The sequence below is a fragment of the Mustelus asterias genome, chromosome 1, assembly GCF_964213995.1.
Source record: "Mustelus asterias chromosome 1, sMusAst1.hap1.1, whole genome shotgun sequence".
NCBI classification, from domain to species: Eukaryota; Metazoa; Chordata; class Chondrichthyes; order Carcharhiniformes; family Triakidae; genus Mustelus; species Mustelus asterias.
Window position 1 is genome coordinate 72,060,134 of NC_135801.1, and position 23,505 is coordinate 72,083,638.

Sequence of the window (23,505 nt, forward strand, 5' to 3'; positions counted from 1 at the left end):
TATATTCTGAAAGAAATGCATCTAAAGTTATTGTGATGTCCCCAGCTATCTTTGGAAACATTCAAGTAAATTTCAGTACTTACCTTATGGTTTAACAAGCAGGCTAATAACTATTAGGCATACAAATATTTCAATCTTCTTACAGTCCAAGGTGGCACGGTGGCACAGTGGTTAGCACTGCTGTCTCACAGTGCCAGGGACTCGGGTTCGATTTCTGACTTGGGTCGCTGTCTGTGCAGCGTCTGCATGTTCTGTGTGGGTTTCCACCGGCTGGTCCGGTTTCCTCCCGCAGACTGAAAGATGTGCTGGTTAGGTGAATTGGCCATGCTAAATTCTCCCTCAGTGTACCCAAACAGGTGCCGGAGTGTGGCGACCAGGGGATTTTCACAGTAACTTAGTTGCAGTGTTAATATAAGCCTACTTGTGACACTAATAAATAAACTTAAACCTTCTATATTTAATATTCTGCATATGGACAGAAATTTGTTATATCAGATTCCTTGTTTACTCAATGCTCGTACAAATTTCCAGGTTACATACTGCTAAACAGGACTCCATAGTTGGCTTTGAATTCCCAGACTACCAAAAAAAGGATTGTGGGATCCAACATGATGGAGCCTCTGCTGACACTTCCATTGTAGCTGATATGGCTGCCAATACTTAGGTGAAGCACTCTTCAATGGATTGGTCTATGAGAGCCCTGACAGCCAAGAATGATGGTGGTCACTGTCTCAGTTCTTCCTCCCACCCATAAGGTAGCAAAAGCTCTTATCATCCAATAGCAAAGCTATTGCTAACTTGGTTTGAATAAAGTTGACTATATGACTGCTACCAGGCCATTGGGCACAGATCTGCATCTACTGCCTGTGGTTGCAACCCAGCAGTACAATGATGGATTGATAAAGATGTCAGGATGGTGATAAAGAGCATGCAAGGCATGTGTATGCAATTAATGGCACTCCGAAACATCTGCCTTGCTGGTGAAGCCTAGTGCAAAGCTTTATCCTGTTTCACACTGTCCATAAAGAAGATGTAAATGCTTCTCTTGTGGAAAATGGGAGATGTCACTGATCACTTGTTGCGCCCGAGCATAAACGTTGAGATCCATGGTGATTACGACAGCTATAGACAGTGTTGTTCATGGCTTGGTTCAAGTTGTGTCTGTAGCAGGTGTCACTTCCCAGTTACAGGCACTTGAGACATTGCTCCTGAATAAGGTTAAATGTTTTCTGAATAGCCAGTGCGCAAATGGACTTTTGCACAGTGCCCTCCTTCTCCATCCTCTGGCGGCTGCTCTGGCTCTCCGATGTCTACCTTGCTTCAATCTGTCATGCTCCAAGCTCAAAAGCTGTGCTGAGGGACCATCCATGATTGCCGCCAAACTGTGTGAAGCAGCCAGTGAAATGTTACTGTGGTTTGACAAACTGAACTTTTCAAAGTGATTAAATTCACCAAAGAAACACCCAGCAGCCTAAAATGACATACCATTAACTAATCTGGAAGTAAATTGTGCAATGAAACATCAATTATAATTATAATTTCTAATGAAAAAAGAAGTCTGGTTCCAACAATTGCCTTATATAATTGTAGGTGAATGGAACCTCTCTGAACTTAATTGCTCAACATTACAAAATGCATTTCAGCATCAAGGAAAGTTAATTTTTGATTATTATTTTTTGGAAAAGCAGTGGACTATAGAGCAAATCTGTACTAGTTTTGTAATTAGATGCAGCAAGTATACCTTGTTTGAAATTTTCCAGTTTAATTCTCCTAATACTTAAGATAATTCAAAAAATGTTTTCACTTTCACTTGTTCAGGCTATTTTTTAATGGAGGTGCAAAATACCGCTAAATCCATTATATCCATCCTACTAAAGACAATAAAGTCTCAACCTCTTCCTCTAGCAAAAGTTTGTTGAGCAAAGTTGACACATAAGCCGGAATTTTACCGGCACCTGGAATCGGGGCAGGTGAGGCTCACAGAGCAGAATTCTCCGTTGGCCTCAGGCGGGATTTTACGAGCATCACCCGAGCGAAGTCGTAAAATACCAGCTATAGTGTATTCCTCCTTCAGTCTATCTTTTCCTCCATTTTATTCATTAATCTTCAACCCTTTCACATCCATGCATCTCCCTCCTCCCCTCCATTTGACTCCTCCCTCTTCCTTCTCTATTCCCCTTCTCCCCACCCTCCCTCTTCACCACACCATACCTCCCTCTATTCCTCCTCATCGGTCTGCTTACTATTCCCTCCCATCCGCTATTCTTCCTTCTCATCATCCTCCCTACCCTCCTTAGCCCTCTCTTAATTCCTCTTTTCCCAATCTCTGCCTCTTCTAATCTTCTCCACCTTCTTAACCATCCCTCCCTGACTCATCCGCCTTCCTTCCCTTACCCTGCTTCTTCCCCTTTGTCCCTCTCTTCTTTTCCTCCCCATCCTATTTACTAGCCATCCCTACCTCCCTTAGCTCTTCTTTCCCCTACTCTCTTTTCCATTCTCTCCCCACCCTCAATCCTGTCCCTCATACTCCTGCGCCATTCCCAGTTCAATCCATTCCTTCTCCATCTTATTCACTCCTACTCAATCCTCTCCCTCCCCAACCCTTATTCCCAAACTCTCTCCTCCACCCCAATCCCCTCTCTACTCCCTTCACTTCCCATCCCCTCCCCCTCTTTCCAGGAATCCTGTACCCCTTCTCACCTGCCACCTCTTTTTCCCGCAACCCCTGCCCCTTTCTCGCCACCCATGCCCCCCTTTCCCACCACCCCATGTCCCCCATTAAATCTACCCCCTGCCCCCCTCTTTCCCACTACCCCCTGCCCCCCTCTTTCACGCTACCCCCTGCCCCCCTCTTTCACGCTACCCACTACCCCCTCTTTCCCACTATCCTCTGTCCCCCCCTTTCAGACCATCCCCTGCCCCACCCTTTCCCACAACCCCCTGCCCCCTCTTTCCTGCTAATACCTGCCCCCCTCCTTCCCGCCAACCCCTGCCCCCCCTTTCCCGCCAATCCCTGCCCGCGTTACCCACTGCTCCCCCCTTTCCCGCCACCCCCACCTCCCTCTTTCCCATCACTCCTGCCCCCCTCTTTCCTACCACCCCCCCTTCTTTCCCGCCACCCCCACCCCCCTCTTTCCCGCCACCCCCACCCCCCTCTTTCCCGCCACAATCTTTCCCGCGGCCACCCCCACCCCCCTTTCCTGCCACCTCCGTCTTTCCTGTCACCCCGCCACCTCTTTCCCACCCTCCTCTTTCACACCCGCCCGCCCCCCTCTTTACCGCCAGCCCCTGCCCCCCTTTCCCGCCACCCCCGCCCCCCTCTTTCGTGCCATCCCCCACACCCTCTTTCCCACCAGCCCCCCCTCTTTCCCGCCACCTCCCTGCCCCCTCCGCCCCCCTCTTTCCCGCCACAACCCTGCCCCCCTCTTTCCCGCCACTTCCCTGCCCCCCTCTTTCCACCACCCCCACCCCCTTCTTTCCCGCCAGCCCCCCCCCTTTCCCACGGCCACCCCCACCCCCCCATTTCCCGCCCCCCTTTCCCACCACCTGTCTTTCCTGTCACCCTGCTCCCTCTTTCCCACTCTCTCCTTTCCCACCCTCCTCTTTCCCGCCGTCCCCCTTTCCCGCCACCCCCTCTTTCCCGCCACCCCCTCTTTCCTGCCATCTCCGTCCCCTCTTTCCTGCCACCCCCTGTCCCCCTTTCCCGCCATCCCCCATCTCCACTTTCCCACAATCCCCCACTCCCCTCTTTCCCGCCACCTCCACCCCCCTCTTTCCCACCACCACGCACCTCCCTCTTTCCCGCCACCCCCCTCCTCCCTCTTTCCCGCCACCCCCCTCCTCCCTCTTTCCCGCCACCCCCCTCCTCCCTCTTTCCCGCCACCCCCCTCCTCCCTCTTTCCCGCCACCCCCCCTCCTCCCTCTTTCCCGCCACCCCCCCTCCTCCCTCTTTCCAGCCACCCCCCCTCCTCCCTCTTTCCAGCCACCCCCCCTCCTCCCTCTTTCCAGCCACCCCCCCTCCTCCCTCTTTCCAGCCACCCCCCCTCCTCCCTCTTTCCAGCTACCCCCCTCCTCCCTCTTTCCCGCCAACCCCTCCTCCCTCTTTCCCGCCACCCCCCCTCCTCCCTCTTTCCCGCCACCCCCCTCCTCCCTCTTTCCCGGCACCCCCCTCCTCCCTCTTTCCCGCCATCCCCCCTCCCTCTTTCCCGCCAACCCCCCTCCCCCTTTCCCGCCAACCCCCCCTCCCCCTTTCCCGCCAACCCCCCCTCCCTCTTTCCCGCCAACCCCCCCTCCCTCTTTCCCGCCAACCCCCCCTCCCTCTTTCCCGCCAACCCCCCCTCCCTCTTTCCCGCCAACCCCCCCTCCCTCTTTCCCGCCAACCCCCCTCCCTCTTTCCCGCCAACCCCCCCTCCCTCTTTCCCGCCAACCCCCCTCCCTCTTTCCCGCCAACCCCCCCTCCCTCTTTCCCGCCAACCCCCCCCCCTCTTTCCCGCCAACCCCCCCTCCCTCTTTCCCGCCAACCACCCCTCCCTCTTTCCCGCCAACCCCCCCTCCCTCTTTCCCGCCAACCCCCCTCCCTCTTTCCCGCCAACCCCCCCTCCCTCTTTCTCGCCAACCCCCCTCCCTCTTTCCCACCAAACCCCCCTCCCTCTTTCCCGCCAACCCCCCTCCTTCTTTCCCGCCAACCCCCCTCCCTCTTTCCCGCCAACCCCCCCTCCCTCTTTCCCGCCAACCCCCCTCCCTCTTTCCCGCCAACCCCCCTCCCTCTTCCCCGCCAACCCCCGCCTCCCTCTTTCCTGCCAACCCCCCTCCCTCTTTCCCGCCAACCCCCGCCTCCCTCTTTCCCACTACCCCAGCCCCTTTTTCCCGCCACCCGCTGCCCCCTTTTTTCTGCAACATCTCTGCCCGCGTGTTTCCTGCCGTTCCTTTGCCCCCAAATGATTTCCCCAACTTCTCTGACCCTTCCCTCTCTCCCTCCCCCCTCTCCCGCATCCCTCGATACATTCCATCCACCTCCCCCTCCTCTCCCACGTTAAGCCCCGCCCCGCGCGCACTTGACCAGCCCCGGCTCCTCATCAATCCTCTCGAGCCCGAGGTCCGGATCGGCACCGCCCCCTCGGCTTGTGATGTCAGAAAGGGGGGCGGGGCCGAGTGGAGCGAGCGGGAGCGCGCGGTAGGCCGGGAGCGAGCCCGAGTTCAAACCACCGACAGCCGGTAAGAGAGGCACGCGCGGGGCGGTGTGAGCCCGGGAGCAGGCGGGGGGGAAGCCCGGCACCGCGGCTTTTACCCTGCCGAGCTGAGCCAAGTTTGTTTGAAAAGTGCTCCCGGTAGTTATCACTTGTTGCCCCTAACGGTCCGGCCGGGGTTCCGGGTAGGGGCTCCGGGCTTCGTGGACACCGGCTCACTGTGAGCCGCACCGTCCCGGGGATGCTCCCGGAATCACTGGGGGGGAAAGCGGAGGCGGGCGGCGGCTCCGAGCTCTCCTCCGGTATCACTTTGTAAAAGTTGCGGAGCAACAGGTGTGAGTTTCTGTAAACCGGAGGAAGATGGGGGGGGGGGGGGGGAAACAGCCCAGTGAGGGTAGGGAGGACCCGGAGGGAGAGGGGGAAATGAAGCGGGGGAGGTACAGGAGCAGGGGATTGGGAAGGGGAAAAGGGAAGAGAGGGGAGACGATAGAGGACTGGGGGGGGGGGGGGGGGGAAGGAGGCTGGATGGAGGGGTGAGGAGGGGTGTGAGAGGAATAAAGGGTTGGAAGAATGAAGGGAGGTAATGAATGTGGGGATATAGGAGTGGTAGGGGAAGGAGAGGCAGAGAGGGGGGTTTAGTAGAAGGGAGGAGGAATGAGGAGAGGGGTGTGTAGGGCACAAGGGAAGGGGGAGAAGGTGAGGGATGATGGGGGTGAATGGATGGAAAGATTGGGGGTGGGAGGGATGGAGAGGAGCAGGGTGAGAAAGGGAAGGAGGGGAGTGGGCAGAGGAGGCAAAGGAGGAGTGATGTTGTGGCAAATGGGTGGTGCAGAGAGGAACGGCCCAGCCATTCCCAGGTGAAGAGACCCTGTTTTGCTGCAACAGTTTGTGTTGCAGGCACCTTTTGAACATCCGATTTGCTCGGGTCTTAGGATGTTTCCTGGGGAAGTTGATGGGTGTTGTTGCAGAAAATTGTACTCCTGTGAAAATGGCCCAATTTAAAATGGTTAGAATTAAAAGGCAATTTAAAAATGTCTCTTTTGCATCCCCCACCCACTTCTGATTCTCACTCTGTTTATCCCTGCCACAATGTGCACCTGATTGGAAGCAATGTAGCTCACTTTTTGCAGATGTGGCTTTTCGTGATCGGTTTGTTCTTTGTTACTCCATGTATTTCTAGTGGTTGCATCATCTCCTTGTGTACTTGGCAGCATTTTAAACATGACCTTCAAATTGAATGTAAATATACTGGGACAGGTATGAAGCAGTTTCTGAAGTGCTGCATTGGAAATCTCATGAAGATTGTCTTCCAGGTTTTGCCTTTAGTGCCATGTGAGCCAGTTTGCTGATCTGATTATTGGATTGTGCTACTGTTTGGTGTTGATGTGAAATTAATAGTGTATTTGGCCGTCAGTCAATGATACACTGGCTCTGTGTACGCCAAATCATCCCATCTCTAGAATCAACATCTACTGTCTCGTATTGCAGTCACTCATGCTTCACTCTTTTAGGTTATAGTGTTGTCTGAATGCTGAAGTGCAATATTGCCACTTGATCCATTTGGAATGTGGCTTTTTCTTCTAAATATACTGGGACAGGTCACTGTCTGTGTGGAGTTTGCACATTCTCCTCGTGTCTGCGTGGGTTTCCTCCGGGTGCTCCGGTTTCCTCCCACAGTCCAAAGATGTGCGGGTTAGGTTGATTGGCCAGGTTAAAAATTGTCCCTTAGAGTCCTGGGATGCGTAGGTTGGAGGGATTAGCGGGTAAAATATGTGGGGGTAGGGCCTGGGTGGGATTGTGGTCGGTGCAGACTCGATGGGCCGAATGGCCTCCTTCTGCACTGTAGGGTTTCTATGTTTCTATGTAAATTGTGATTTTAGAATTAACGATAGTGAAGTGAGTTTTTTTTTACCTTTGATGTATTTAAGATTGTGATTATTGCTAAAGAATGATTTGATGTTTGTAAGCCTCTTTGTCAAGCTATTCAGTCATGGGGAATTACAGCTGAATACGAGTCTGTCCACTAGTGATTTATGGGTAGCTTTTCTTTCTCCTCCCCAAGCGCAGGGATATAGAGGCCAGTTGGTGAGCTACCATGGTTTCCCTAGTTCATAGAATCCTAGAATAGTACAGCTCAAGAGGAGGCCATTCAGCCCATCAAGTCTACAGCTCCAGAGCAATGCATCTAATCTCTCACCTTGGCTCTTTCACTCCACCCCATTAATATTATTTTTACTCCATAGTGACTATTCAGTTCCCTTTTGAAGAACTATAATTGAATCTGGTTTCCATCACAATATCAAGCAGTGTTTTTCTTGTGTGCTTCTGGTTCTTGTGCCAATCACCTTATACCTCTGCACCCTAGATAAGGCCCTTCAGTTACATATTCAATACCAATACTTTATTTTATTTAAGCTGTTCGTGATTTGACGTACCTCTGACAAACTGCCTAGCCTTCTCTGCTCTTGAGAATAACTTCAACTTTGACAAAGGGTCATCTGGACTCGACGTCAGCCCTTTTCTCTCCTTACAGATGCTGCCAGACCTGCTGAGATTTTCCAGCATTTTCTCTTTTTTTGGTTTCAGATTCCAGCATCTGCAGTAATTTACTTTTAACTTCAACTTTTTTGGTCTATCTGGGTAACTGTAAACCCTCATCCCTGATTCAAGTAAATCTCTTTATCCTTGCAAGCTTTTACATTCTTCCTAAAGAATGGCATCCAAAATTGACACTATTTCAGTTGGGCCTGAATTATAATCTTTTCAGTAGGCTTAGCATAACTCCCTCATATTTGTACTATATCTTTCTCTTTATAAAGGTCCTCTGTTTAAAAGTCACTATCCAAATGCACAATGACTACTTAACTGTTCTACCATCTTGAAATATATTTGTTCAAAGACCCTCCAATGTCTCTGTTCTTGCGCTGATCTGATCAAATGAGCAGATCACCTTCACTTATTCCAGTTAAGGAAGAAAAACATTTCTTCTTGTTTCTGTTCTTGGTTAATCTAGCCACTATTAAGTTTTCATATAGAAAGCAAAAAAGGCAGGATCACCTCCATGACAGCTTTTCTCAATTCTCTCTTTCCCCCACAGTCAAATAATCTGCTTTTGCATCTTTTTGTTAGAGGCTCCTTCTTTGAAGTAGTACAATTTGAACCCAGCAGGTTTTGCTGTGAAATTAATGGATGTGGGTCTGTACCCACTATTTACATGATTAGCTGCTGAATGTGGAGTTGTTAAATAGTCTTTCCACTTGTGCTATGGATGCTGATATAATTGTAACTTCCACCCTCCTAACAACATTCGTTTGTTCCTGCCCTCGAAGAACAGAAAATATTGTTGAATCAGCTCCTGTAGTTTTGCACAGAAGAGTGCGCACCGACCCATTGATGCATGGAATTGTGTTTTTGCTGAGATACCCAACTGATATAGTTGTGGGTTTGAACTGACCAGAGGCCTTCTTGCTACCAGCTCTCTGGGTCTACTGTGTCTACTAGAGCTTGGATGGCTCTAGGTTTTAAGGAAATCTACCTTGGCATTACTTTCCAAACTGAGCAAAAAGATATGTGGAGGAAATGGGAAGGAAAATATTCCTTTATCAGTTGCTTGGTTCTATAATTGTTTGAATTGGAATAATTTGTCTTCTAACCAAGCCTGTATTTTATTGCAGGCTCAATCCAACAGCAATACACATGTTCTTACAATTTGTATTTCTAGAGATGTAATAGCAAGCACTTCATTTTTCCCCAGTGCTACAAATTTTAATTAATTCAAGGGATGCAGGCTTTGCTGCCCAGGGCAGCATTCATTGCCCATCTCTAATTACCCTTGAGAAGGTGGTGGTAAGCTGCTCTCTTGAACCGCTGCAGTTCACGTGGTGTAGGCACACCTGCTGGGAAGGGTGTTCCAGTAACAGTGAAAGAACAACAATATATTTCCAAGTCGGGATGGTGAGTTGCATGGAAGGGAACTTGCAGGTGATGAATGCATGGGAACACTATTTATGGCCACTGCTGTGTGGAGTTTTTAAATAGTCTTGTGTTATGGGTGCTGGTAGACACAAGTTATATAGTGCATATACACAAGGGTGTAACAGCAAATTAAATGATGATGGTCTTGTACCTTAGTATGAAGTGAACTGAAGTTGTTAAATTACATGTTGCATATGCATTATAGCAAAATGTCACTTCATAATTTTGAGTTTTTTTTAATTGAGACTCTCTCTTGATGTTGGTTGGTGTTTATGTGCATTATTGTATAGCGACTTGTATTTAAAAACAAAAGTTTAAAAGTTTATTTATTAGTGTTGCAAATAGGCTTCCATTAACACTGCAAAGAAGTTACTGTGAAAATCCCCTTGGTAGTGAAATGTCAAATATTTTATAAATTACCTGAAAAACAGAAGTGAAACAAAGCTGGTATTAGGCTGATGTTCAAAGCACTTGTTGCTCATTCTTCGGTGTTATTAGTTTTGGATATGCACATTGAAAATATTAGCATTTGTGGTGCAAATGATCATGAATGAGCACTTGGACTCATTCAAGCGACCTATTGGGTCATAAACTTGAGTAGTTTTTTTCCTCCATTCTTAAAGTTACAAAGCGAATGCTCTGAGTGGATTGAGTGGACCCAAATCCATCTGTTTGCTTGCTCCAAAAACCAAATTCAAATTGAACCCCACAAGAGAGACATACAAGTTCCAAGCTGACAAGATAAGGCAATGTAGAAATGTCAGTTACTAGGGCCATAAGTTTAAGGTAAAAGGGAGAAAGTTTAAAGGGTGCTAAGTGCCTGGAATGCATTGCCAGACGAGATAATAGAAGCAGATACAATAGCAATGTTCAAGAGGCACTTGACAGACACGTGAGTGGAGGGATACGGACTGCATAGAGACAAACAGTCTTTAGTTTAGAAAAGCATCAAGTCTTACCACAGGCTTGGTGGGCCGAAGGGCCTTGTGCTGTGCTGTACTGTTCTTTACTGTTTGCCATGGCACCCCATTTGGGCTTGACCCAATGCTTGACGTTAACCAAAAGTTCCTTAGTGTTATTTAAATCCAGTGATATATCTGTAACTTTGTACTGGCTGTTTGGCTTTTTAGGTGTAGCAGTTAATCATTCTTTTATGTTGATAAGATTATACTAACCTTTAAATGTGTAAAGGATTTTACTGCAGAATATGGTATTGCTGAAAGGGTGCAGTATGGGATTGATTTTGCATTTTCATTGTAAAATTGCGAAGAAATAGGTAACTTGACACATTGTGCTCTCATGCAAATGATAGAGAATAGGTTACAACTCGTATCTTTGTGAAAATCTGTGTGGTTTTTCTCATATCTAACAGTAGCAATTTGCTAAATCTTTGGCTATTTGCTTCAGTTTGCAACCTGTTTGTAACGGTAGGCTTCTTGAAGTAAGGAACTTTGGCAAGAGACTACTCTTCACCCTGTCTTCACCATGAGGTGACGCATCTATTCCTCATTAGATAACTGAGGTGTCAGCTCTTAATTACCTGGAACTTTCCACTTGTGACATGTTGAATAGTGTGGTCAAATGTAGATGGAGCTTTAGCAGCAGTTGCTTTTCTGCCTCCAACTAAATCATGAGTTATAAACATAAGTGTGTTTTAACCTCTTTTATATTGATCATTTCTATGGTTTTCATTTTTATTTACATTGTGCTGCCAACTACTTTGTTTCCACAAATGTAAATGTAATCAGCAAAAAAGAAGGGACAAAAGAGGTCTCAGATCAATCTTTTGAGGAGAATGAGTCCACTAATTTTAATTTTTGTAGAGTAACTGGAGTGTGCTTCAGATATGTCAACATGGGTAATATATAAATCTCTGCAGATAACTTCTCATAATCATAGTAAAATATAAATGTTTTGGTCGACTAGTTCATTCCATGCATCTGGCTGAAAGGGAATGTGGGCAGAGGCTTATAAACAAACTGTTAATCTTGGTTGTGGGGATGGAGAGTTCAAAGAGGTGTAAAATATGTACCATCAGAAACTATTTAAAATGGTGACTTATGATTTAGTATCTAGTTAATATCAGTACAGTACCTTTTTTTAATTCTTCTGCATTTGTCTCAATCTTACAACTGCTTCACTTGTCTTGTTTGGTATAAAAATGTTAGAAATTATTATTGAATTGGTGTCTGGGGATTAGGTGTAAAATTTGCTATGAGGAAACTTTGGGATTGCTTGATGAATGTCTGTAGAAATGTACTGTTGCCAAAACGTTCAACACCATCAAGGAAGCTAACGAGGTCTTGATCTAGATGAGCAGAATCCAATTTTGAGGGTTCTAGTTTGCTTCCTATGTAATCTTTTGCTAATTACTATGAAATGTCCTGGGTTCCACTATATCATCATGATGACAGGACAGAAGCAAAAGCAGGTTCACTAAGATGCTGCCTAATGAATTGCTGAATTAGATAGTAATTATAACATGGAAACCAGTATGTGTTGGTTAACTTTCATGTGAATGTTAGTCCAAATCTCATGTCTTCCTTGTTCCTATTATCACTTTATTGCCCTTTCCTTCAAATCTGTTTATCTCCCTTGTCTCGTCCATTTAAGGGATGATTTGAGAGGATGTCCACATGATTATTGCATTCATCCAGGCAAGTAGAGAGTATCTCATTACACTCCTGACTTGTGCCTTGTAGATTGTGGACAGGCTTTGTGGAATCAAGAGATGAGTTACTTGCTGCAGGATTCCTCGCCTCTGATCTCTTGTAGCCACAATATTAAAAGAGATACCCAGTTTAGTTTCTGGTCAGTGGTAACTCCCAGGATATTGATAGGGGGTGGGGGGGGGGGGGGAATTCAGTGATGGTAATGCCATTGAATGTCAAAGAGTGATAGTTAGATTCTCTCGTTGGCAGTGACCATTGCCTGGCACTTGTGTGGTGTAAATATTGCTCATCAGCCCAAGCCTGGATATTGCTTCAGTTGGGTTGCAGGTGCCTGTGGAAGTTGGAATCTTCAGGGAGATGGAAGAAAATCATTGACATCAGCTGATAATGCTCTGTTTTATCTGAAAGAGGAAATTTGTGTACAACATTAATCCTGTATTGGAAAAGTCTGTACTGTTGGAGCCTATACTGAGGTTCTGTTTGCTAGTTCTGGTGAATGATAAATTATAATAAATTGTACTTCTATTTGTAGAGATTCAATTTGTAACCCACTTTTTAAAGAATGCCTATATAAATTGGGTCAACATTAAGTATTGACAAGCATTCACTTGATTCATTTGAACTGGCACTCTCTGGCATACCCAGACCGAGTTCAAAACTGAAGTTTTACATACCTCAAGACACCATTTCTAATTCCACAATCTCAACATATGGGAAATAAGAGTGGAAAATACTGACAGATTTAAAGCTGACATTGCTGGAATGGAATCTGTCATTGAAGGCAAGTGATCCATTGTCAGTAATTACAAGAAAGATCAGAGCAAGAAGTTACTAATGTGCCAAGACCTACTTAAAGTCCAGTAACTACTGGTTTTAACTTTGCCAGAATATCCAGATTTCTCTTGACATAGGAATGCAAGGAGTATGTTTGAAGGGACCAAACAGGCACAGGTCCTTTAGCAAGAAAACTTCAATTAGAGAAGAAAATCAGGGAAGGTTGTCACTGACTGCAGTAAACAGATGGTGGAACACAACTTTTGAGTTGTCCTCGAGGGGCAAAATGTTTTAGACGCCATAGTGAAACTGCCTGTCGTCAAAGAGCTGGATATCGACCCCACAGTGCAGGAGCTTAGCAAAGCTATTGCCTTGCTTGCCATAGACAAAGGTGCTGGTGCTATATCATCTGAACTCATCAAGCACAGGAAACTGCTGCAACTGCACAAACCTCTGTCTCTGTTGAAGGGAAGAGATAGTGCCTCAGCAATATGTGATGCAAAAATTGTGGCCCTGTAGAAGAACAACTTTTCTAACTTTATTCTTTCACGGGATGTGGGCAAATCCAGCATTTGTTGCCCATCCCTAATTGTCCTTAACTGTATTTTGAAATGCTCAGTTTGAGTCAACCACCTTACTGTGATTCTGGAGCCACATCTAGGTCCGACTAGGTGAGGACGGTGGATTTCCTTCCCTAAAGGATATTGGCAAACAAAGTGGGTGTTTACAACAATCTATTATGTTTACATGGTCACTGTTACAGGGACTATTTTATATTCCAGGTTTATTGATTGAATTTGAATTCCATCAGCTGCCATGGTGGGATTTGAACCCATGTCCCCAGAGCATTATCCTGGGTTACTAGACTAGTGATATTACCTGTGCAGAAATTACAACAATTATCGTACCATCTTCCTGCTGAACATGGGGAAAATTATGGATTCTTTACATCATACGGTGGCACAGTGGTTAGCACTGCTGCCTCACAGCACCAGGGACTTGGGTTTGATTCTAGCCTTGGCTGATTGCCTGTGTGGAGTTTGTATGTTCTTCTTGTGTCTGTGTGGGTTTCTTCCCAGTGCTTTGGTTTCCTCCCACAGTCCAAAGATGTGCAAGTTAGGTGGATTGGCCATGCTACATTACCCCTTAGTGTCCAACAATGTGTAGGTTAGGGGGATCAGCAGGGTAAATACATGGGGTTATGGGGACAGAGCCTGGTTAAGATGCTCTGTAGCAGAATTGGTGCAGACTTGAATGGCCTCCTTCTGCACTGTAGAAATTCTATAATTCTATTTGCCCCCATGTTATCTTTGTTAGATTGCAGATCTTGGCTGAACATGTCTATCCCAAATTCTAGTGTTTCAGAACTGGAAGATCCACAACTGCTCTTTAGTCCAGCAGCTTCAAGAGAAATTCTGTGAATGAAGGGTACCTCTATGTTGCCTTTGATCTCAGCAAGGCATGTTAGCAGATGCAAGCTATTTAAAATGGGCTGCCTGCTGAAGCTGCTTTGTGATATCCTTTTTTCATGACAACATAATGGGTAAGATCAGCTATGATGGAATAACATTAGAACACTGACCCACAGTGGAGTCAAACAGAGTTGCATTGCAATGCTGATACTCTTTTGGCATATTCTTCTCTTAAGATCATCTACAGAGGGGTGCCCACTTCCATACCAGAACTGGCAGCTATTCAACCATGCCCACCTGAGATTGAAGCCAATAATGTGCCGAGTCCTCAGTTGCTCATCAATGATGTCACATTAGAAGTCCATACAGAGGAACACCTTCTGGTCTAATGCCTTTCAAGAGTTTGACCATTAGGAAGAGAAATGTCATGGTTCAGGATGTTGTCAATTCTGATAGATGGCAGTAGGCAATGTGATGCTGGAGGTTATCTTCACATATCCAGGTTTCGTAATCGGCAACAATCTGTTACTCGATGCAGAAATCTGTAGCTGTCACGTCCAAGCTGACTAAGAGTGTGTGAACAACTGGACTGAGAACAAAAAGTTGCATGGCTACCTGAGCCTATAATCTTCAGTGCACTTCTCTACAGTAGTGAGATGTGGACAACAAGCTATCGGCAAGAGAACTGGCTGAACAATTTCCACTGTTGCTGTTTCAGACCTATCCTTGGCATCTCTTGCCTGTGCCTGGTCAACAATTGAGGTCTTGGAGCATTCCAGGTGCTATCTCCATCTTCACATTTCACTACTAAGCCAACAATGTCTGTGCTGGCTTGGCCACATCCAGTGCCAGGCCAACACCTGAAGTCCTGGAGCATTCCAGGTGCTCCCTCCATCTGCATACTTGATTACTAAGCCAACAATGTCTGTACTGGCTTGGCCACAACCACTCGATGGTTGACAGCCATTTACCCAAAGACCTGTATGGTGAACTGGCCAAAGGGTTCATGCCTTGCTATACATCCATATGCTGCTACAAGGATATCTATAAGCAAGATATGAAGATATTAAACATTGGCATGGACAATTGGGAGACAGTTGCTGGATGCTTACTAAGAAGGGCATTGGGAAGAAGTGAGCAGAACTATAAAGCGTATCTGATGGCCCAAAAAGTGGCTAGCAAACCCTGTACTTTCTCAGCACACTCTTCATCTGCAGTGAATGCGGCAGAGCCTACTATGCCACGTTGGAGATTATGAGCCTTGCCAGGCAATGTTTAATGCAGAATTGAGCACTAAGGCACTGACTAATGTCTTAGAAGTCGAAAGACTGTTAAAAGAATCAAATGCAATTCTTGAAATACTCAATTCTAAGCAATCGGCAAGTTAAAATAAATTTTCTGTTCAAGGGCTATGTAAGTGAACCATATGAGGATCTTCCATAATCCTGCACCTGACTTGATTTTGACAAAGTTGGGGGAGAGGAGAAAAAAAAATCGAGGGAAAAGATTCAAAACTAAACTGAATATGCTGGATTTATTCTGGTGTGGGTAGTTTGAAAGCATGCAGATTGTATGTGACAAAGGACAAAAGGATGTTTGGTCCATGGGATGAAATCTGCTGCCCACACTTCTATGCTGTTGGGATCTTTGCCATTGCCCACACTTCCAAATGTTAGACCAGTCTTTATTGAATTTCTTTGGCAATTTGATATTTTATTTGTACATTATAGTATGAAAATGACATTTAACCAATTATAGTACAAATTATCATAAGGATTAAATCATGAATCTTGGTTCGGAATGGGGTAGTGCTTTAATATATAGCTAAGTGGGATACTTGTGGCTGAATGGTTTGACTAGCATGAGCTTGCATAGACAGGACAGTATTGAAATGCTGAGGCCTTAATACAATCTGTAGTGTATTTCCTTCAATTTGTTAAAATATCAGTCTGTGAATTTGAATCTTTTACCAACTATATTTACCCAGTAAGAGTCTGTAACTGCAACCATATCATATCATTGCTGCTTCATCTCTTCGAATCCCCTAATGTTTCATATAGTTAACCGTCATTGATTCCCTAGATACTATCCTTGTATAACTTCTATAATAATTAGTGCTCAGTTTTATTGACATGGTTTCGAAGTGTGAAATCAGCTTTCATTTAGATGTTGACTGCCTAGACTTGCTGCTTGATTATCACTCTGAGCTGTTCAACTATATCCTGTTTGTATTGTGCATTAGCTAGGACACCTTGCAGTTTAACACTGGCATGTTTGACCTAATGCTGTTTAGCTATTCTGAAACTCCATTCAGTAGGTTACAATCCCATCCACTTCCCTGTCTGTATGTTGTCAGTTTGAATCACATTGTGTACAACCTTGATATCCTGCTCAACACTGATTGGAGCTACAAACTTCATCTCCAGGCCTTTTGCTTTCAACTTGGAAACATCATTTATCCTTATCCTTTTTCAAAAATTATTTGCATTGCTGCTGAAGTCTTATCTGTCTTTGTGACCATCCAATCTGATTATTTTTCTATCTTCCAACTCTCCTTTCTCAATGCCCTTTCTGGTCTGAATAGAGAGCCTACATACTTGGGTAAACTAATTCATTCAGTACTCTGACCAGATATGATCAATATTTGCAAACTATATTGCTGACTTGGGTGAAGAGGCCGAGTATATTGTGGTGATTATACGAAAGTAAGTTGAGGAGAATGCAAAGACATATAGATTGTTTCACACAATCTATGTAGCAGATGGAGTAAAACATGGGCAAATGTGACCTTGTCCACTTCAACAAGAAGACTAGAAAAGCAGAATATTATTTAAATGGGAACAGACTGTGGTCCAAGGGGATCTAGGTGTCCTTGTATATGAATCACACAATTAGCATGCAGTTGCAGAAAGTAATTAGGAAGGCAAATGGAATGTTGGCCTTAACTGCAGAGGAATGATTATAAAAGTAGGAAAGTATTGCTAATGCTGCACAGGGCACTTGGACACCTTAAGTACTGCAAAAACTTTGGCCCCCTTAACAGTGGGGCATGGTTGCATTGGAAGCAGTTCCAAGAAGGTTCACTAGGCTGATCTCTGGGATGAAGAGGTTATCTTATAAGGCAAGACTGTGCAGGCTGGGCCTATGCTCCTTTGAGCATAGGAGAGGTGACCTTATTGAAATGTATTAGATTTTGAGGGGGGCTTGATGGGAGAGATGCTGAGGCTGTTTCCCTTTTGGTAGTTTAGAATTAGGGGGGACAATTTCAAAATAAGCATTTACATTTTAAGGACCAGATGGTTTTTCTTTAGCATTTGCTACCACAGAGAGCACCTGGAGACTGGGTAGGAACATGGGAGCAGACCATTTGGCCCCTGACCTGCTCTGCCATTTAACTAGACCATGGTTGATCATCTGCCTCAATGCCATCTGCTGTGCTATCCCTGTATCCCTTGATGTCATTGGTATCTAGGAATCTATCGACCTCTACTTTGAACATGCTGCGTGAACCTCCACAGCCTTTTGTGGTAGAGAATCCAAAAGACTTCCTCCATATCTCAGTCCTAAAAGACCTACCTGAGACTGTGTCCCATGATTGTAGATACCCCGCACCTCCTTTGCATGCTTCTCACAACTGAGATTACCATCTAATTTTGTCATCAGCATACTTGGAAATATTGCATGTAGTTTCCACATTCAAATCGTTTATAAAGGTGGTGAATAGCGAGGGCCCCAAGCACTGTTCCTTGCACGACCCCACTCACCACAGTCTGCCGACCTGAGAATGATCAGTTTATTCCTGCTCTGTTTTCTGTCTATTAATGGATTCTGATTCCACGTCTATTGCCCCCAATCCTGTGTGCTCCCATTTTGTTGTCTAACCTCCTGTGCGAGACCTTATCAAAAGCCATCTGAAAATCCAAATACATCACATCTTCTGGTTCATCCTTGTCTATCCTGTTAGAACATCGTCAAGTTATCTGAGCTCTGGGACATCACTACAGGAGTTCCTCGGGCCCAACCATCTTCAGCTGCTTCATCAATGACCTTCCTTTCATTGTGAGCCCAGAAGTGGAGATGTTTGTTGATGACTGCACAATGTTCAGTATCACACCTGACTCCCCAGATACTGCAGCAGTATCCAGGCAAGTGGCAAGTCTCATTCATGCTACACAAGTGCCATGCAATGACCATCTCCAAAAAGAGAGGAACTAACCATCAACCCTTGACATTCAGTGCCAATACCATCACAGAATCCCCCACTATCAACATCCTGGTGGTTACCATTGACCAGAAACCAAACTGGCCTAACCATATAAATACTGTGGCACAAAAAGCAGGTCAAAGGCAAGGAAACCTGCGGTGAGTAACTCACTACCTGACTCCCCGTTTGATTGCCACCCCTTCCACAAACATTCAATTCCTCTACCACCAATGAACAGTGGCAGCCTTATGTACCATCTACAAGATGCACTACAGGAGCTCAAGGTTCCTCAGACAGCATCTTCTAAACACATGACTACCACCATCTAGAAGGACAGGAGCAGCAGACACGTGGGAACACCAACACCTGGAGGTTCCCTGCCAAGTCACTCACCATCCTGACTTGAAAATGTATCATTGTTCCTTCACTACCACTGGGTCAAAATCCTGGAACTCCCTCCCTAACAGAACTACAGTTCAGGGACTGCAACGGTTTAAGAAGGCAGCTCACCACCACCTTCTGCAGGGTAACGAGCAATGGGTAATAAATGCTGGTCTAGGCAGTGGCATTCACATCTATCCTATAAATGAATGTCAAAAAACTTCAACGGTTTGTCAAACATAAATCCATGTTCACTTTGCCTAATCCTAACATTTAAGTGCCTAGCTATCACATCCTTTTGTAATTAGATAATGTTTTTCCTACTAATGTCAGGCTAACAAGTCTGCAGTTTCCTATTTTCTCTTTCTCCCTTTTTTAAAGAGTGGGATTACGTATGTTACGCTCTGGTCCAAAATCTATAGAATCACCAAGCATCAACTATCGCTATAGCTGCCCCTTTCAAATCTGGAATGTAGATCATCAGGTCCAGGAGATTTATCAATTTTCAGTCCTGTCAATTTCTCTAACACTTTTTACTAATAGTTTCTTTCAGCTCCTCAATATCACTTGTCTCTTGGCTCCCCGATATTTGAGGTTTTTGTATTTTCCTCCGTGAAGACAGATGCACAGTATTTGCTTAGTTTCTCTACCATTTCCTTAAGTATTATAAATGCTCTATTCCTTGCCAGTAATGGGTCTTTTTACATATCTATAGAAGCTTTTGCAGTCTATTTTTCTTTTTGTCCCTCATTAGTTTACTTTTCTATTTTCCATCAATTACTTGGTTTTCCTGTATTTATTATTAAAATGCTCCTAATCATTAGGTTTACTTTTTGGCAACTTTGTCTCTTCCTTTGATCTAATAGAATCTTTAACTTAGCCATGGTTGGAGCACTTTTCTTGCTGGTGTTTTGTGTCTTACATGATTTGCAACAATTTTACATTCATTTATCAATTCTTAATGCTAGCCATTGCCAGTCTACTGTTGTACCATTTAATGTAGTTCAATCTATCTAGGCCAATTTGCCCCTCATACCTTTGTGGTTTCCTTTGTTTAGATTATAAAGACCCTAGATTCAAATTGAACTACGTTACTTTTAGACTTGATGTAAAATTTTATCATGTTATGGTCACTTTTCCCTAAAAACTCCTTTTACAATGAGATTAATTAGCCCTTTCTCATTCTGGAATATATTTGAGCAAGGGGGTGTGTTAGAGGAAATGGTGGCACAACGGCATTGTCACTGGATAATAATCCACGGACCCAGGATAATGCTCTGGGGACTTGGATTCAAATTCCACCACAGCAGGTCACAATCTGATCAGCCATTATCTTACTGAATGGCAGAGTAGGCTTGAGGAGCTGAATGGCCACATTCCTATTTCTTGTGCTGTTAATCCAATTCAAATTCTACTCATTTGACTGCTTCATTGTGCCAGTCTCCAATTGATTTCCTACACTTCAGTACGTTGGGTTGAAAACCTCACCATTGGACCTCTCTGGCATTACTCACTCAACATTTTCAAGACTTTTTTTTCCGACTGGTTTACAGAGCTCCATTTAATAATTGTATTGGCATGAGATATCAACGAGGGAGATGCTGTAATCACAGTGATTTACTTAAAGAAAAACTAGGTAAAACGTTATGCATGCACAGCAACTACAATACAGGTCTTTACTCCTTGATTCCCGGGCTCTCACTGAGGGCCCGCTTGCTCCCTGGACCCTTGCAGTTTCCTTCTATTTCTGAGGTTCATGCGCTTTCATGCAATAGGCCTCAGATGGGTCATCTGACAGACAATTACCCCTTGATTCCTCCCCCTCAAGTCCCTTTTAATACTATGCACATAACTGGATAAAATGAGTAACTATTTACAATGAGGGCAAGACCGAAAAGAGGGAGAATAGGGTACAATCTTTTAAGTCAATCGATCAGCTGACTTCCGGGGTCTGGTGGAACACCTCAGTTCTCCGATGGATTCTTCCGCCACTGTGGTGTTGGTAGCAACAGATGGTTGTTCAAAGGTCTCAATGCGTTAGTGTCGACACCCTCTCCAGTTCCCTCTTGAGTAGGAAGAAGGGGGCCTCTTCTGAAACAGCCGGTTCCCTCATTTCAGACTCTGACGGAACATTAGTAGTAACCACTGGATCCACTTGTTTTGCTGTCAAAGCTGCAGCCTCCCTCATGTGGTGTGTGTGTTTTTGCACCTCTCCCTTGTAGGTCCACCAAATATAATACAGGCTCGGAGGTTGCTATAATTCTCCCAGGTTATATGTTGGTCCAACCCCGAAGTTTTTATTGGAAGTAAAATCATCTGCCTGAAGGATCTGTTGCCTCTGGTTGAGTCATGGTATTTCTTTTGGGTAGCTTGCCTCACTCCCCACCCCTCTTCCCACTAAATTGGGGAACACCAGGTTCAGTCGTGTTTGAATCCGTCACCCATCAACAGATCAGCTGGTATTGCCCCGGTGGTAATGTGGAGTGTGGTGTTGTAAGAAAGGAGGAAATTGGGCACCTTGAGTTGCAATGGCCTATGTCGCTGTTTTTCGTCACAGATTTAAAGGTTTACAGTGCTCTTTCTGCCAGTACATTTGAGGCTGGGTGATGGGCGGTGTGGATGTGCTGAATACTGTTGGTCAGTACAAAATTCTGGAATTCTTCCCCTGTAAAGGTGGTGCTGTTATCTGAAACTATAATCTCTGGGAGATAGTGTTTTGCAAAAATTTGTTTTAATCTTTCAGTGGTGGCTGTTATATGCATTTCTTGAATTTCTAGCCACTTGTAGTGAGCACCCACCACTACTAAGAGCACTGTCCCTAAGAAGGGACCAGAGAAATCTATATGCAGTCTTGTCCAAAGGTGGCTTAGCTATTCTCAGGAATGTAGTTGAGCCTCAGCCGGCAGAAACTGCTGTGAATGGTAGTAGTCACAATTGTGGACCAAATTTTCGATATCTGTCAATAACTGGCCACCTGATATAACTTCTGGCCTACGTCTTCATTTTGGTTTAGTCAGGATGTGTGCTATGTTGTTCTTGGCTCTCTTGTTGAGGGTGATACCACCACCCAGGACCCCCAAAGTAATACCCCATCTTCACAAGCGAGTTACTCTTTCCTCAGGGTTGTTAAGGTCTGAGCTGCTCCAAATTATCATAATGCGAGACACATAAAATCATCTGCTTGGTTTTGGACAGGAACCTGTCCCTCTGTGTTAAATTCTTAATATGATTCGATGATACGGGCAAGGTATCCAAACAAACATTTAAAGCAAGGACAATTTCTTGTGGCACTGGGAGCAGAGCCATACTTTGAGTCAAGTAATTGTCTCAGCGTCAACATTGGAAATTTGAGTCCCTGGTCGATGTTGAAAAACATCAGATGGTTTTATGTGGTGGTATACAGACCACCAAATGGTAGTGGTAATGTTGGGAAAAGCATTAGACAGGAAATCAGCGCTGCATGTGTTAAAGGAACAGCTGTGATTCTGGGCGACTTTAATCTGCATATAAATTGGGAGCATCAAATTAGCCACAGTACAATTGAGGAGGAATTTCTGGAGTGCATACGGGATGGTTTTCTGGAGCAATACGTTGAACCAACAAGGGAGCAGACCATATTGGACTGGGTGTTATGCAATGAGAGAGGATTAGTTGGCAATCTAGTTGAGAACCCTTGGGGACGAGACACCATAATATGGTAGAATTCTTTGTCAAGGTGGATAATGATGTAGTTGATTCTGAGACCATAGTTCTGAAACTCAATAAAGGTAACTATGATGGTATGAGGCATGAATTGGCCATGATGGACTGGAAGCATTACTGAAAGGAAAGACAGTGGATAGGCATTTAAAGAATGAATAGGTGAACTCCAGAAGTTTATTCCTGTTTGGCACAAGTGGTAAGGGAATTGTGGTCAAACCATGGCTTAAAAGGGAAATTAGAGAGAGCATCAGATTCAAGGAAGAAGCATACAAATTGGCAAGAAAAAGCAATAGGCATGAGGATTGGGAGCAGTTTATTTTTCCTTTTTTAATCAATCCCTTGGTCCTCCTTTGCTGAATTTTAGAGTATGAAAGTAAGGTAGCAGGAAACAAAGTATCTATAGATATGTGAAGAGAAAAAGATAAAAACAAATGTAGACATTTTAGTCAGAAATGGGAGAATTCATAACTGGGAATAAAGAAATGGCTGAGAATTAAATTTGTACTTTTATTAATGTCTTCCTTTTGTGAAGACGAAGCAATGCGGCACAGTAGCACAGTGGTTAGCACTGCTGCTTCACAGCTCCAGGGTCCTGGGTTCGATTCCCGGCTCGGGTTACTGTCTGTGTGGAGTTTGCACATTCTCCTCGTGTCTGCGTGGGTTTCCTCCGGGTGCTCCGGTTTCCTCCCACAGTCCAAAGATGTGCGGGTTAGGTTGATTGGCCAGGTTAAAAAATTGCCCCTTAAAGTCCTGAGATGTGTAGGTTAGAGGGATTAGCGGGTAAAATATGTTGGGGTGGGGCCTGGGTGGGATTGTGGTCGATGCAGACTCGATGGGCCGAATGGCCTCCTTCTGCACTGTAGGGTTTCTATGATTCTATGAATGCTGAAGAAGTGCTGAGAGAAACATGTTTTAGTAAGGAGCTGATGGAAATCAGCATTAGTAGAGAAATAGTTTTGGGGAAATTGATGGGATTGAAGGTGGATAAATCCCCAGGTCCGAATAATCTTCATTCCAGAGTACTTAAAGTGGCCCTGGAAATACTAGATCCATTTTCCAAAATTCTTTGGACTCTGGAATAGTTCCTACAGATTGGAGAGTAGCTAATGTAAGCCCGCTGTTCAAAAAGGGAGGTCGAAAGAAAACCGAGAGCTATATATAGACCAGTGAGCCTAACGTCAGTACTGGGTAAGTTGCTA

At 45.0% G+C, this 23,505-nt stretch overlaps 1 protein-coding gene across 1 annotated transcript in view; it reads left to right on the forward strand.

Annotated features, from left to right (window-relative positions):
• Positions 1 to 5,143: 5,143 nt before the first annotated feature.
• The window catches only part of ugt8 (UDP glycosyltransferase 8), an 83,868-nt gene continuing 65,506 nt past the window's right edge, over positions 5,144 to 23,505 (forward strand). Inside the window, exon 1 of the mRNA XM_078213800.1 lies at positions 5,144 to 5,214. The gene's annotated coding sequence lies outside the window, so the exon portion shown is untranslated. The remainder of the gene's footprint in view (positions 5,215 to 23,505) is intronic.